Source organism: Pinus tabuliformis, chromosome 9, assembly GCF_031772625.1.
Source record: "Pinus tabuliformis cultivar Carrire ecotype Pingquan chromosome 9, CPIR1, whole genome shotgun sequence".
Classification (NCBI taxonomy): Eukaryota; Viridiplantae; Streptophyta; class Pinopsida; order Pinales; family Pinaceae; genus Pinus; species Pinus tabuliformis.
In genome coordinates this window covers 1328683523-1328697198 of record NC_142307.1, presented here as the reverse complement: position 1 = coordinate 1328697198, position 13676 = coordinate 1328683523, and positions in this window count along the sequence as shown.

Genomic DNA, 13676 nt, shown 5'->3' with positions numbered 1-13676 from the left:
GAAGTAGTCTTCCACAACTCGGACTAGATTACTTTCTGCCCTTGATAATAAAAAAGGTCATTTCTAGTTTGCATTCTCGAAACCAAAGGTACCTATGCATAGAAGTGTTGAAGATTATAAAACGTACGTGTTTTCATTTGACACCAAGAAATTTCATCATATTGATCAGATTGACCTTCATAAGAAAGCAGGGGAAATGTATATTCATATTTGACAAGTTCTTCCATGGTATCTTCTAAGCTACAGGCTTCTCTCAATAACATTCATTCCCAATTAAAATTGGAAAATATGTCTTCCTTAGAAAAGGACACTAAAATCAAAGGGATTGAAGATTTAGTTGTAAAATTAGGATTAGATCCTAAAGATATAAAGGAAATTAAAGGAATAATCAAAATTAGAAATGTTGATATTCAAGAATTGAGGAAACAATTGAAGCTACCAACAACTAAACATCCACATACTTAAGAAGTCAGTTAGTTAGAGAAGGAGAAGGAGAACATGCTTCAGATGACCGTTGAATATAACATACAGATACAGAAGAAGGAAGCAGAAATGGAAAAGTTAATTAAGGAAAAAGAGCTACAACTCAGTACTGGAGTAGCAACTTACAAAAACAATTTCTACACCAGCAATTTCTACAATAGTAATTTCTACAACAATAGTGTCTACCATAGAGACAGAGCCCACTGGACAAAATTCAATAGAGCAGTTATCAAAATCTATGGGGGAATTGTCATTAAAAGATATTGAAATTGAAAAACTCAAAAATATATTGGAGAAAATTAAAAATGACAAGATAAGGGTTGACAACACATATCTAGCCGAAGTTTAGAAAAAATTCAGATTAACCAGACATATAAAGAAATATGAAATGAGTCATTCATTCCACAGACATTGGCCAAGGGGAAGGAAAATATTTGGATTGATATAAATTCTACCATAAATGAACTCTTTCTATTCATATTATTTTTGAACAGGAGTTAGTGGAAAGACAAAAGGAAATCATTATAGGAATCAAATAAGATTTGGAGTACATGCCCGGAGAAGATAATAAAATAATTAAAGTTTTCAATTCTAAAACTAAAGATGAATTATAGTAATTTGGAATTGAGGATAGAATTGATATTGTCCTAGAGGTAAGGAGAGTTTTTACAAAGAAAATTTTGATGTTACAGGTAAAAAGCAAGTGTCAAAACTTGGTAGCACAGATTAAAAAGTTTCCCAGAAAATTCAATATTCTGCAACAAAAGGGACTTCCATCTCTATGACATGTCAGTGGCCAATTGATTCCACTAGAAGATTATCAGTAAAAATTTCATCAGATAGCAACAGACAAAACCAGATTTGCCAAAGTTAAAGGGATAATCAGTGGGAAAGCATTCCTAGAAAGCCTAGAGTATGATCTTTTCATTCAACATTAAGTTAGGCATTTTTTCGTCACCAGGCCAACTTTTGAAAAATACACAGAAGTCAATGAGGCATATAGGAAAGTAACAAAATTATCTATCCTAAATGATAAAAAATGGGATAAGTTACTTGAACTCATCGAGTGAAACATGATGCAAGGAATTCAATGACCAATTTCAGGAAAAAGAGGAGTAGAAAGCAGAAAATTTAGTTAAAGGAAACAATCATCAAACAACACCCTTAAATTGTGTGCTGATTATTCGAATTAGATTAGAATAGCTATTTTTTAGTTCTATTTTTGTAAATCAAAAAATTTTCAGATATTATCTCATTTTGTAATAAATTTTGGCTTAGATCAAAGATATTTTTGGAATTAGATTCTATAAGTATTTGGTAGTTCGAAAAAGTCATGGTTGAACCCTTGTAATGAACCAGTGACATGCTTGTAATATTCAAAGCTATTTTGGAAGATAATTGAAGGATTTTGGATTCATTTTGAGCAACTTGTGCATGTATGTGAGTTTTTATTATTATCAATTATGTTTGTCATATTTATTTTTTTAGAAGTTGAAGGTAACTCAGGAGTTTGGGCAAGGCTAGATTGAATATCAATCTCCTTGAAAGCCCCTCCAAATTTATAATTATTAAAAGAGATTAATTAACCAAATAATTTTTCTTAGTTAATTCCTCTAAATATTTTAATTGTTTCCTTCTATCATGTCTTGAATGTTTTATTTTTGGTAGTAGAAAACTTCTACACGCATCTATTGTAGATGATAAATTAGATGTTCAATATAAATGTTTGACATTTATATACCTTCTTTATTTATGCTTTTCAAATAAATTCAAAGATTAATTCTGTTAGGAATGAAGATCATCCCTTCGTTTTTCTCATAAATACTTAGAAGTTATATTTTTTTAAAGGTTTAATGCATTGGTCATCCATTTCAATAAAAACCTTACTTTAGATGCTTTGACACAGTTCCCCAGCTTATAACTATCTACAAAGATAAAACATTAGATTGGCAGCGTTGCCAGGGAACAGAGATTGAAGTTTGTTTCCCTGGAACAATGATCAGACTTTCCTCTTAACGATGAATAAGAGGCTAGTAGGCTAAATTACTTCACACGGTGACTCTACATATTTAATATGGCTTCACACAAACATACCATATCTCAGTCAGCTCTAGATATTTTCTCTCCTTTATCAGATCGAGAGCGATTAGTAATAATTACATATATTATATGTAGGTTAGAAGCCTCTCTTTTTTCTTCTACCTCTATTTTATCTGAAGTACCCTCACAATCTGACCCTTTTTAGTCAACTCCAATACCTGTTGAATTATTAGATCTTCCTCCAAAAGTTTTAGAACTCTTTTCTAAAGGAATAGATATTCAAACTTTTCTCTTAGTTCATCATCTTGAGGCTTTTTATATTCCTTATTCCCATTTAGAACTTTCTGACAGTGAAGAATATCCTAAACTCTCTCTTTCTGAATTTAAACCACGTGATTTTAAGTCTTCTATTGTACATACATATCCCTCTACTTTCACTAGATCTAAAGAGGAGCTTAGTATTTATACTAATCCTCTATATTTTGAGGATCTTGAAAAGGTTTTACCTGAAGTTAAGAAATTGTTTATTAATCCTCAATTCTTCCAGAAACCCAAACCTTCATCACAAACTTCTTCTACTAAAGTTGTTTCTCCAAAAAAGACAACTCTATTACAAAATCAAATGGCTGTTTTCAACCAATTGTGGCAGCTTGGTATGCAACATTAGTTCTTCCACCAACAACCCGTCTTCACGCTTTTCCTGATGGGTATTTAAAACATTTACCTAGATTTAATGGAGAAACTAGGCCATCTGCTGAGGATCGCTTGCCTGCATTTCTGGATTTTGCTAAAAGCATGAATATTGAGCATGAAGATGTTTACTCAAGACTTTTTATTCAATCTCTAGAAGGAGATGTTAGAATATTATTCAAACAACTACAAGCTAATTCTATTAATTCATGGGTTGAACTACTAAAAAATTTCAAGAATCAATGGGGAATAAAAAAGGATATTGTTTACTATTTAACAAAATTTGAAGATTTGAGAAGGAATCCTAGTGAACCTATTGTTGATTTCATTAAGAGATTCAATCAAATTTATAACAAGATGCCCCTTGATTGTAAATCTCTAGTTACTGTTACTAAAGTTAGGTTTTTAGAAGCATTTGAAGATGACTTTGTTGTAATTCTTAGAGAGAGAAAATCGGAAACTTTAGCAGAGATGAAAAATAATGCAATTGAGGTCGAAGCTAATAGGTCAATATCTACTAAACTGAAAGCAAAGGAAACAAAATCTAAAAAGAAAATGAAAGCTAGAGAGGAAAGCACCTCATCATCAAAAACTAAAGATGAAGAACATAAAATTGATGAAATAACCTCTCTGCATAGAAATATGTCTAACAAAATCTCAAGAATGGAAACTCAACCTAGAGTAACCCAACAAGTTGTTAATAGACCACAAGTTCAATACAGAAGACCTTTTCAACAATTTTTCAAATACCAAATATTAATCAGCAAATTCAACCTTCCCTAATGATTAATGATCAAGACCCTGAAGAAATTGTTCCTATCAATACAAAAAATATAAATTATTTTGAAGATCCATCATCTTGAAATGTTATTGTTCCAATCAGTCAAGATCAATATTTGATTCAAAATCAAGAAAACTCCCAAATTTCCAAGTATCAAGCTTTTTCTGAATTCCTCATTACTGAATTAAATCAAAGGTATGACTTAAGATCGAGACCAGTATCTGGTAGACCGGTCAAAAAATTTACCTTTGATGAACCTCAAGTAAAAGGAGCTCAAGCACAAACATCATCAATTCAACCACAAAATTGGTTACAGGAACAAAATACTTCTGAAAAATCTATTCCAACTGTTTTTAATGTTGAAATAGATTTAGAAAGAGTTAAAAGCTCAATTCCATTATCTGAACTCTAAAAAAATCTAGGTTATAAACAACAAGTCTCTAAATGGATTCAATCTTCAAGTGTTGATGCGGAGGGGGATGTAATTAGTTTACAGGATGAAAAACCTTCAGTCGTTTTTGGACATAGTTTAGATATGATTGATGAAAACATACCTCTTTTTTATGTCACTTTGAAAGTTCATGATCACCTTTTATACAATTGTATGTTATATTATGGTCTTTCCCATAATCTAATGCCTAAAGTAATCATGGATCAACTTCAATCGCAAATCACTAGACCATATCATGATTTGTATATTTTTGATTCCAAGAAAGTCCTTTGCTTGGGATTAATTAAGGATTTAGTTGTAACACTTGCTCAAATCTTGGTCAAAACTATAGTCTTGGACATTGTTGCTACAAATATTCCCCCAAAATTTAGAATGTTATTGTCAAGACCTTGTTGTGCTAAGTTGGGAGGAAGACTACAAATGGACACGTCCTATGCTATAATCCTAGTCTGTGGACGTGAATATTTAAGACTATACAAAGAAGTAAGATTCATCAATACAATTTATAAATCAAATCAAGCAATTAATCATCCAATTTATGCAATTGATCAAGACTTTGGATGCTTTACTTTGGCTACTAATGATCTTCCAAATCCTTAAATTGACATTGAAGAAATTGTCAATACCCTTCACTCTTCAAACAATAACATTTGGAAATTGTATTTTGATGGGGAATTTCCCAAAGATGGGGATGGGGCTAGAATTGTACTCATTTTTTGATCCAGGAGGATCCTCAAAATGCTAAAAATTCAATAGTATCAGATGATCACAAAACCAACGCCAAGTCGAAGAGCTCATCGTGTTGATTCTGGTGGTATATTTGGTTTGCAAAACAACCTCCGTATGAGGGAGAAAATACGTTTTGAATTTTTGTTCAAACAAGAAAAAAATGGGCCAGAGTAGGCCAAGTGGCAGTCTCAAAATAGGGCACGTTAAAGTCTCATAGCAAGACACGTGCCAACAATGTCAAAGCATCATGTGTCAAGTCAAGCAGAGGAGGTGTGGGCCAAACGCGCAACCTCCGAACCAACACCACAAAAATTAACCAACATGCCACGCTATTGGCTTTGTAATACAAGGGTGGAGAATTATATTTAAACTTTATTAATGTTTCATATGGGGGAAGGGTTGGCAGACCTACCATATTCAATGGTCCACCAAACTCGTGGATCAATTTTATCGTTTTACTAAACAAATCCTTCACATCTAGTTGTTGGCTTGTTGGGGCCTGACCCAGGTTCAGAAGTTATTTATCCAAACAAATCCTGAAACTACTGGCCCTTTCGGCAACAGCCCACAGTGCGCGGACTGAGGTCTCACCCGAGGTAGTATGGGAGGGTGTTGGAACCAGCTTTCCGTACCCTAGGGATGTCTTGATGAATTTTAGGAAGTTCGTGAACTGAACCCACGCGCTTGCGCTGCTTCGCAGAGCTGTCTGTCCTTCGCAACTTGTGCAAATACTTTTGTGCAGCTCTGTAAAGAGCGCGAAGAGGTGTTATCTAGATCCTTTATCCTTACTGTACTATTATTATAGATCTTGATTTAATTGTGTGTACCCAATATTCTCATCAACCATTGAAGATTCATAACAAGTGTGCGAAATCATAAAATTGTAAAGAGATGCATAAATACAACAGAAGCATAAACATACAGTATTTCAGAATCAACTTATCTTTTATTAATCCTCTGTTCAAGTACAATCCCAACTCTGCCTTATGCACTCAGCTGTAGGGGTCTGCGCACACAACTACGGACTCTATCAGACCTCTGCACACTCAACGGCATAGCCTCTTCCTATCACTACAACCCAAGGCTCGGACTTACAGACTCAGAGCTAATTCATCATCCAAAAGAACATGTTATCTCCCCAAAACTAAGACTGACTTTACACTTAGAGCCTCGCTCTATTTATACAATCCCATGATCTGTGGACCATGGGTAGGCCGATATACCATACATTAAATTACATTATTTTAGGGAGGACAACCCTAAACTCTCGTGCTCCGTGCCTGCATTTCTTAGGGTCTTTACATTGCACTTGACCAAAATTTGGGCTTCAAGCCCCAAAAACATACTATGGGGGGATCCACTGCCCGACAGGCCCCCAACATAATCATCGTGACTCGTCCTCGAGTCACTCTGCTAGTGTGGCGATCTTTGTGCGAAGTCCATCCAACTATGCCTGTGTTGCACGAAGGTCCACAATGCACCATGCTGACGTTGTCTGGACCTGCTCCATTTCTACTTCTAAATCATTTGCGTGTGACTGGATTCTCTACTTTGATGTCAACTTCTAGTACCTGTGTTTATAGTCCCGCACCTCTGTCTGGCTTGTCGCGTCGCGAAGACTGTGCTTTGGTTGGTTAGTCAGATAGCCAGCCCACCCATGTAGAGCTTCAGGCAACTGCCATTTACTCTTCCTAGGAAGGGTTCTCCATTAAGTTTGACTAGCTGGACTGCGCTCCCGTCTGTAACTTCTTTTACCACACATGGTCCTAACCAATGCATTTTGAGTTTCCCTGGAAATTTTTCGAACTTGCTGTCATACAACAATAATAAATCGTTTACCTTGAATGTGTGCATCTTGACATGGCGATCGTGCCAGGATTTCTCGCGCTGTTTCTGTACCTGCTGATGGAATCCCGCCAGAAACCGTTCTTCCTCGAGTTCTTCTAATTGCGTGAGTCTCTCTTCCAAGGCTTCGTGGTCCAACATGCCTGTAATTGCTACTATTCGTAAACTAGGTATGATGTATTCCATTGGCATTACTGCTTCTGTGCCATAGACTAACCTAAAAGGTGTCTGACTCGTCAATTTCTTGCACGTGGTTTTGTATGCCCATAATACGAGAGGTATGCATAGGTCCCAGTCATTTCACTATGCACTACATACTTTGGTCAGCGCAGTCTCCAGAATTTTTTGAATTTTTCTACTGTCCCATTAGCTTACAGATGGTACAGTGTACTTTGCTGATGACACACCTGGAATTCCTAGGTGAGTGTGCTGATGGTTTCATTTAGGAAGTGCATCCCGAGGTCACTCATTAAAATTTTCGGGCAACCAAACTGTGTCAACATGTTGTGGAACAAAAATTTCGTAGCTGTAGCAGTTGTGTAGTCCTTAACTGGCTGTGCTTCCGCCCATTGAGTCAGGTATTCTGTCGCGGTGATGATGTAGCGCACACCCATCTTCCCTTGAGGTTTGATTGGTCCCACAAAGTCAATTTCCCATTTTTCGAATGTCTGCAGTGTCATCTGTGGATTGAGTGGCATCTCATCCCTTCATGATGGTTTCCCAGTCCTTTGACATGCGTCACAGGCCTGACAGTGTGCTTTCGAATCTTGATGTAGGGTTGGCCACCATAGCCCAGAGCAAAGAATCTTTTGTGCCGTCGTGTGTCCTGCATAGTGTCCTCTTGCAGCCCCTCCATGTGCTTCCGTGAAGATATGCCCTTGTTCAAATTCAGGTACATATCTTCGCAATATCTCATCGTTTCCCATTTTGTAGAGGTGCCTCGTGATGACAGAAAAGTCCACTGCGCGCACCACCAATTCCTTCTTCTTTTGAACTGAATGTTCCTTTGGCGCAGTCCCTGTGGTTAAAAAAGGATTATATCTTCAAAGTGGTCGTCCGCGACGTGCACTGCAAAGAGTTGTGCATCAGGTAGTCCTTCTTCCAAATTTGTTGGCTCCTCACCTGTCTCAATTTGTGATAAGTGATCTGGTCCTACATTTAGGTGTCCCACTTTACGATGACCTCAAAGTCATATTCTTGAAATAGTAACAACCATCTGCATATGCGCCTGCCCAACACAGGCTTGTTCACCAGGTATTTCAATGTGGAATGATCAGTATACATCTTAAAGTTCCCGCCAAGTAAATAGTGTCAATATTTTTGGAGCGCATATACCATTGCCAACCCCTCGCGCTTAGTAGTAGAGTAGTTCTTTTTGGCTTTGGACAGCCGCTGACTTGCAAACGCGATCGGGTGATCCACGCCTTCGTGCCTTCCTGCGTAAGTACAACTCCCGACACGATACATGACGCATCAACATGTACATGAAATTCTACGTCCCATTTTGGGAAGACCAAGATGGGAACGGATGCCATTTTCTCCTTGAGAACATCCAAACTTTTCCTACAATCACCATTCCAACAATATGTAGCATCCTTTTTCAATAGTTTTCCATTGGCACTATTATTTGTGCATAGCTCTTGATAAAATTCTGATAGTAACCAGTGTGCCCCAACGTAGCGCATAGTTGTTTGACACTTTGCGATGCTTCTAGATTGAGAATAACAACAATCTTCACAGGATCCACCATCAAACCTTGTTTGCAGACCACATGGCCGAGCAGGTTTCCAAAGGGGATGAGGAAGGTGCACTTTTTAAGATTCAATGCAATCTGGTGTCGTCGGTAAGTATCCAGCATCAAACGTAACTTGATATATGGTGTTTAATGAACGCAAATACAGTCCAATCATCCACATAGACCTCCAAGAACTTGTGGATTTATTCCTTGAATGCGACCATCACTACGCGCGAAAATATTGTTGGCGTGTTCTTCAGTCCAAAGGGCATAACGGTGTATTGAAAACAACCCCATTCGGTTGTGAAGGTTGTCTTGCTCCTATCTTCTGGTGCGATCTTGATCTGATGGTACCTTGAGAAGCCATCCATGAATGAGTAAGCTTCCTGACCACCAACATTCTCCAATACTTCATCTGTAAATGGTGTCAGGAATGGATCGTGAACACAGGCATCATTAAGCTTCCTAAGGTCCATGCATATTCTAATTTCACCCTTCTGTTTTTTCTCTTGTACTACCATAGGACTCACCCAGTCGGATTCTTCCACTGGTTCAATAATTCCGGCTGCAAGCATTTTGTCTAATTCTTCACAGAACTTTTCTTTGTACTTCAGATTCAAATGGTAAGGTCGCTGCTTAACTGGCTTCGCATCCAGTTTCAGAGTGATCTTCATCATCCCTAAGTCGCCAATGATCCCCTTTAAGTCCGTGATTTACTTGGCGACCTTATCTACCATAGCATTGTCCCAATAGCCCCCAAGTGTCGCGTACTTCGGCTCCGCGTCTGTGCCAATGTTTACTTGCTTTGTTTTTAGTGGCGTAGTGATGTCGGGATCCTCAATTGAGGGTCCTCGAACTTCGTGACTCCCTTCAGTTTTTGGAATATTAATATTCCGGGGGTCGTCATCCTCCTCCTCTGCTTGCATGTTATAACATTCTAGGGAACTTCTTAACTAGGTTTCCCATGCTGGTTGAACTACTTACCGGGGTTCATGTGGTATTCTAAAGATGGTGACTTTTACGGCTTGCAGTGCGTCGTCAACAGTATCCAACCATCGGTCTTCAAATGTGAATGTTAACAAAAATCCCTTGCGCAAGACATCCCATTCGCCCGTACCATGTCGGAGTTCCATCTCAATATACCAATTCATGGGTATGACATCCAGGCTATGGTAGAATAAGTGTACCCATTTAGGCTGAGGTTCTTCCCCATAGGCCTTGGTCCATTTCTCGAGGTGTGTGCGCGGGTCATCTCATCCATTGCTTTTATCTTCTATCCATAGTTACGGTTTCCCAAATCGTAGGTGCATCATCCTTCTACATCCGCGCCAGTTTTCAAAATTTCCTTGATGTGTTCCCCACCAGCGCACAGGTGTCGCACGCAGTGCCCACTTCAACGCATCGAACCGCTGTTGTTCTGGTACTGTGCTTTCAAACTTGCTCAAGAATTCATCCACCGCTGTCAATCCATCATATGTTGGCAGATCTCGGCCCTGGGTTGTTACGCAACGCAGTGATCTAATCATCATGTTGCAATTCAACGTTGTCACTTCGTTCAACCGATTGTGCCAGCGTTCGTCTTCTTCGTCTGAATCCGAGGTGCCATAATTTGCATGCTCCCACGAGATCCTTCCATCTGCAGTCGAATTCACCCAATCCTGATCTCGCACAATTATCTTATAGATACAATCCAACTCATTGTCACTTCCATCGTCGTGCACTGGCTCGGTGTAGCACGCTGATTCGTCTGGGTCTAGCGGAACTACTACGTGTAGGGACTTTTTCTCGAATATCATCTTCCACTTCTTCAGGTTGATGACCCCATTCATATCAGTGACCCAGTCTATTCCTAGCAACGCGGGATAAGGATTGTTGTCATCAACAATCTCTATTACTTCAAAGTCCGTTTGTGTGCTTGCGCCTTCGATATCAATTGTTATCCCTTGCAACCTCCCTATGGGCAAAATCTTCTGTTGGTTCGCCATTCGCATTTGAATAGGGGACCACTGTAACGTGGGCCTGCCCATGCGTTCCCATGTTTGCTTTGGTAACACATTCGTGTCCAAACCTAGGTTTAGGATTATCTGATCCATTTCGTACTTGCCAATATGTGCCATTAGTCTCATTTCCCTCTCGGTGCGCAATGTATGCTTCCCCAACTTCTGGACTACACGCGGTTCCCTTGACCTTGCGCACTTGGTGATCAACTCCTGTAGTCCCTTAACTGCCTTATTGTCGTGCAACAGTTTCATGCATGTCTCCAAAATGGTAGTAAGCATAGAAGGATCCATCCTTGGCTCTGGTTGATCCTTACTACCTGAAGTAGAGGCCTCTGCGAAGCTCTTCTTAGCTTCCATGAACGTCTCCTTTGTGCGTTCTAAGTCAAACTCAGGTTCCTTTGTAGGAGCCTTACGAACCCATGTATCTTCCTTGGGCTGCTTCCCCTTATCCTCCCCTATGGTCGCACCGCTTCTGAGCATCATGTTCAGATTTGGGTCTTCTTCACACGGTTTAGACCTAATCATTTGGATATTCTGAGTTGGAGTAGGCTGGAGTACCCATTTCTCGTGCATCTATGCGATCAACGTAGGACAATCTACCATTTCATGATCAAACTAACCACAATATGAACATGATACTCTCGTTCGGTTGGTACAATCGCGAGCGTAGTGCCCTGGTCCTCCGCAATTGTAACAAATTAACTGTCCGCGGCCCCTTCCTGGCCCTACTCTGTTGGAGGGAAATGTTCCCCTAGGGATTTTTGGGTTGAAACCCTAGCAGACTGAAAGTTGTTTATTCAAAGAAACACACATTCACATAGCCATTATGCTATTATAAGCAAATTCTATTGTAAAGGGGACATACCTTAGGTCCTACGTTTGAGAAGGCCCTTAGGGTCCAAACCCTTCTTGGAGTTCCCTTCTTCTCTTTTGTCCTGCAAAAGAACCAATTCCAAAAAACACAACAATATATGGACAAAACCTTATAAAGAAACCATCTTCATGTTATAAATAAAGGTAGTTAGTTATGAAATCCAAACAACCATTTATATATGAATTCTAAACATGAATATCATAAACATAAAGAAGATTTATATCGGGAACCAAGACATGTGTTTCTTTTATTATAGATAGATAAAGTACATAAAAAGGAATAATTTCACCTGAGTCACCTTTAGCAGGTTCCAAGCAAAGCTTCCTTCCGGATCCGTTCCAGCCTCAAGCCTTTAACAAACTCCTTCCATGACTCACTCCATGATGTCATAAATGGTGGATGAACATCAACACACAAGGAAACAAGGGTTTCCTGTACAAATGGGGGAAGTGCAGAAGGCGCAAGGGACTTCAGACCTGGTCAGGGGAAAAATCTCAGCATAATAACCTTTCTCTCTCCTCTCTCCTCCCTTAGGCCTTCCCTTTGAGGTCTTTTTATACCTCTCCCAAAGTAGTTTTTTAGTTGGGAGTTGGTTGGGAACAGTTGGGCCACGGGCACTAATAGGTGATCAGCAGGTAAAACCCGCGATCTCCACCCGAAAATAAGGAGTTTTATATTTTTTTAAGTGTTTTAATACATATACGTGGGTTGGGTATACACAGACCTGCGTATACACGCGTTTAACTCAGGGCAATGTCGCGTATAAGGGATAAAACATTGTTTTTTAAATTTTAGGACCAGGTCTGGAAGGAGGGGTTGCCTTAGGCCATGAGTGTAGCATCACAAACCATAAGAGTGAGATTTGGAGCTATAACAGATGCCCCCTAATATATGAGGTCAGAAGGGGTACATGATGGCCGAAATGTATTATGCAAGTACATGGAAAGGAAATCTGTCAAAAACCGAGGAGGACTTCACCAGAATTCAGCCTGCCAAGCCACCAAAGGAGATCAGAAAGAAACACTGTCTGAGGCGGGCATACCCATGCTCAGAAAAAGTAAAGCATGTCCACATATCAAGTACAAGCGGATCCACTAAGTATACAAGTATAAATGACTGGAAAATACATAATGGATCATCTGATCATGATGAACAAGTACATGTCTGAATATCACATATAAGACTGTCAATGATGCTGAAAGATGCAACGGATCACTGATATCAAAGACTGATCCCAAAAGGTACCAACTGAACATGATGGAATAGGATGGTACTACACTACAAACTCAGGTGCCAGCATATAGAATGTCGCCATGACTGACTGCAACATATAAGGTGGAGTGTTATCAACTAGCAGCAACAAAAGCAACTTTCAAGTGAACCAATGAATGCTGATACAACTTGAGGTCTTCACCGACCGTTGTGGTACATTTCTACACCATGGGAATAAATGATCTAAAGTCGAGCATGTGAGAAATCGTTTGGTTATCAGTCATTGATGTATACCGTTAACAAACGCGAGACTACTCACCAATAATGATAATGAGTGTCAAGGTACCCAGTACAATCTAACAAGTGTGAATAGATGAGCTGGAGTCGAATACTTGTAAGAATCTATCGATCAAGAGACAATGATGGTTTCCCACTATCGATAGCGAAGGATCTGCCACCAATGACTGCAAACCCCAAGGTACTTCCAAATGGACTCTAGATCTTTGCCCCAGAGCAATGAGTCGAAGTCGATAGGGAAAGATCAGCTAGAAGGAAGGCATTAAGGCATCCTTCATCAATCTAGCGCGAGTGTAACCCGTAGGCCAATAATGTGGAAGGAATCAGACGAAAGAGATGTAGTAACCGAACCGAAGTACATTTCCGGCGTACACAAGATGTGGCTAACACGCGACAGAAACCCTCTGAACCAACCAATAATGAAAGCTGACACATAGGCGAGGTATCCACCAATAGGGTCAAATGGAAACCAAGGTATTGCATGAATCCCAATGTGTGATAATGTAAGCTGATGTCGAACACAAAGGAGACCACTCAGT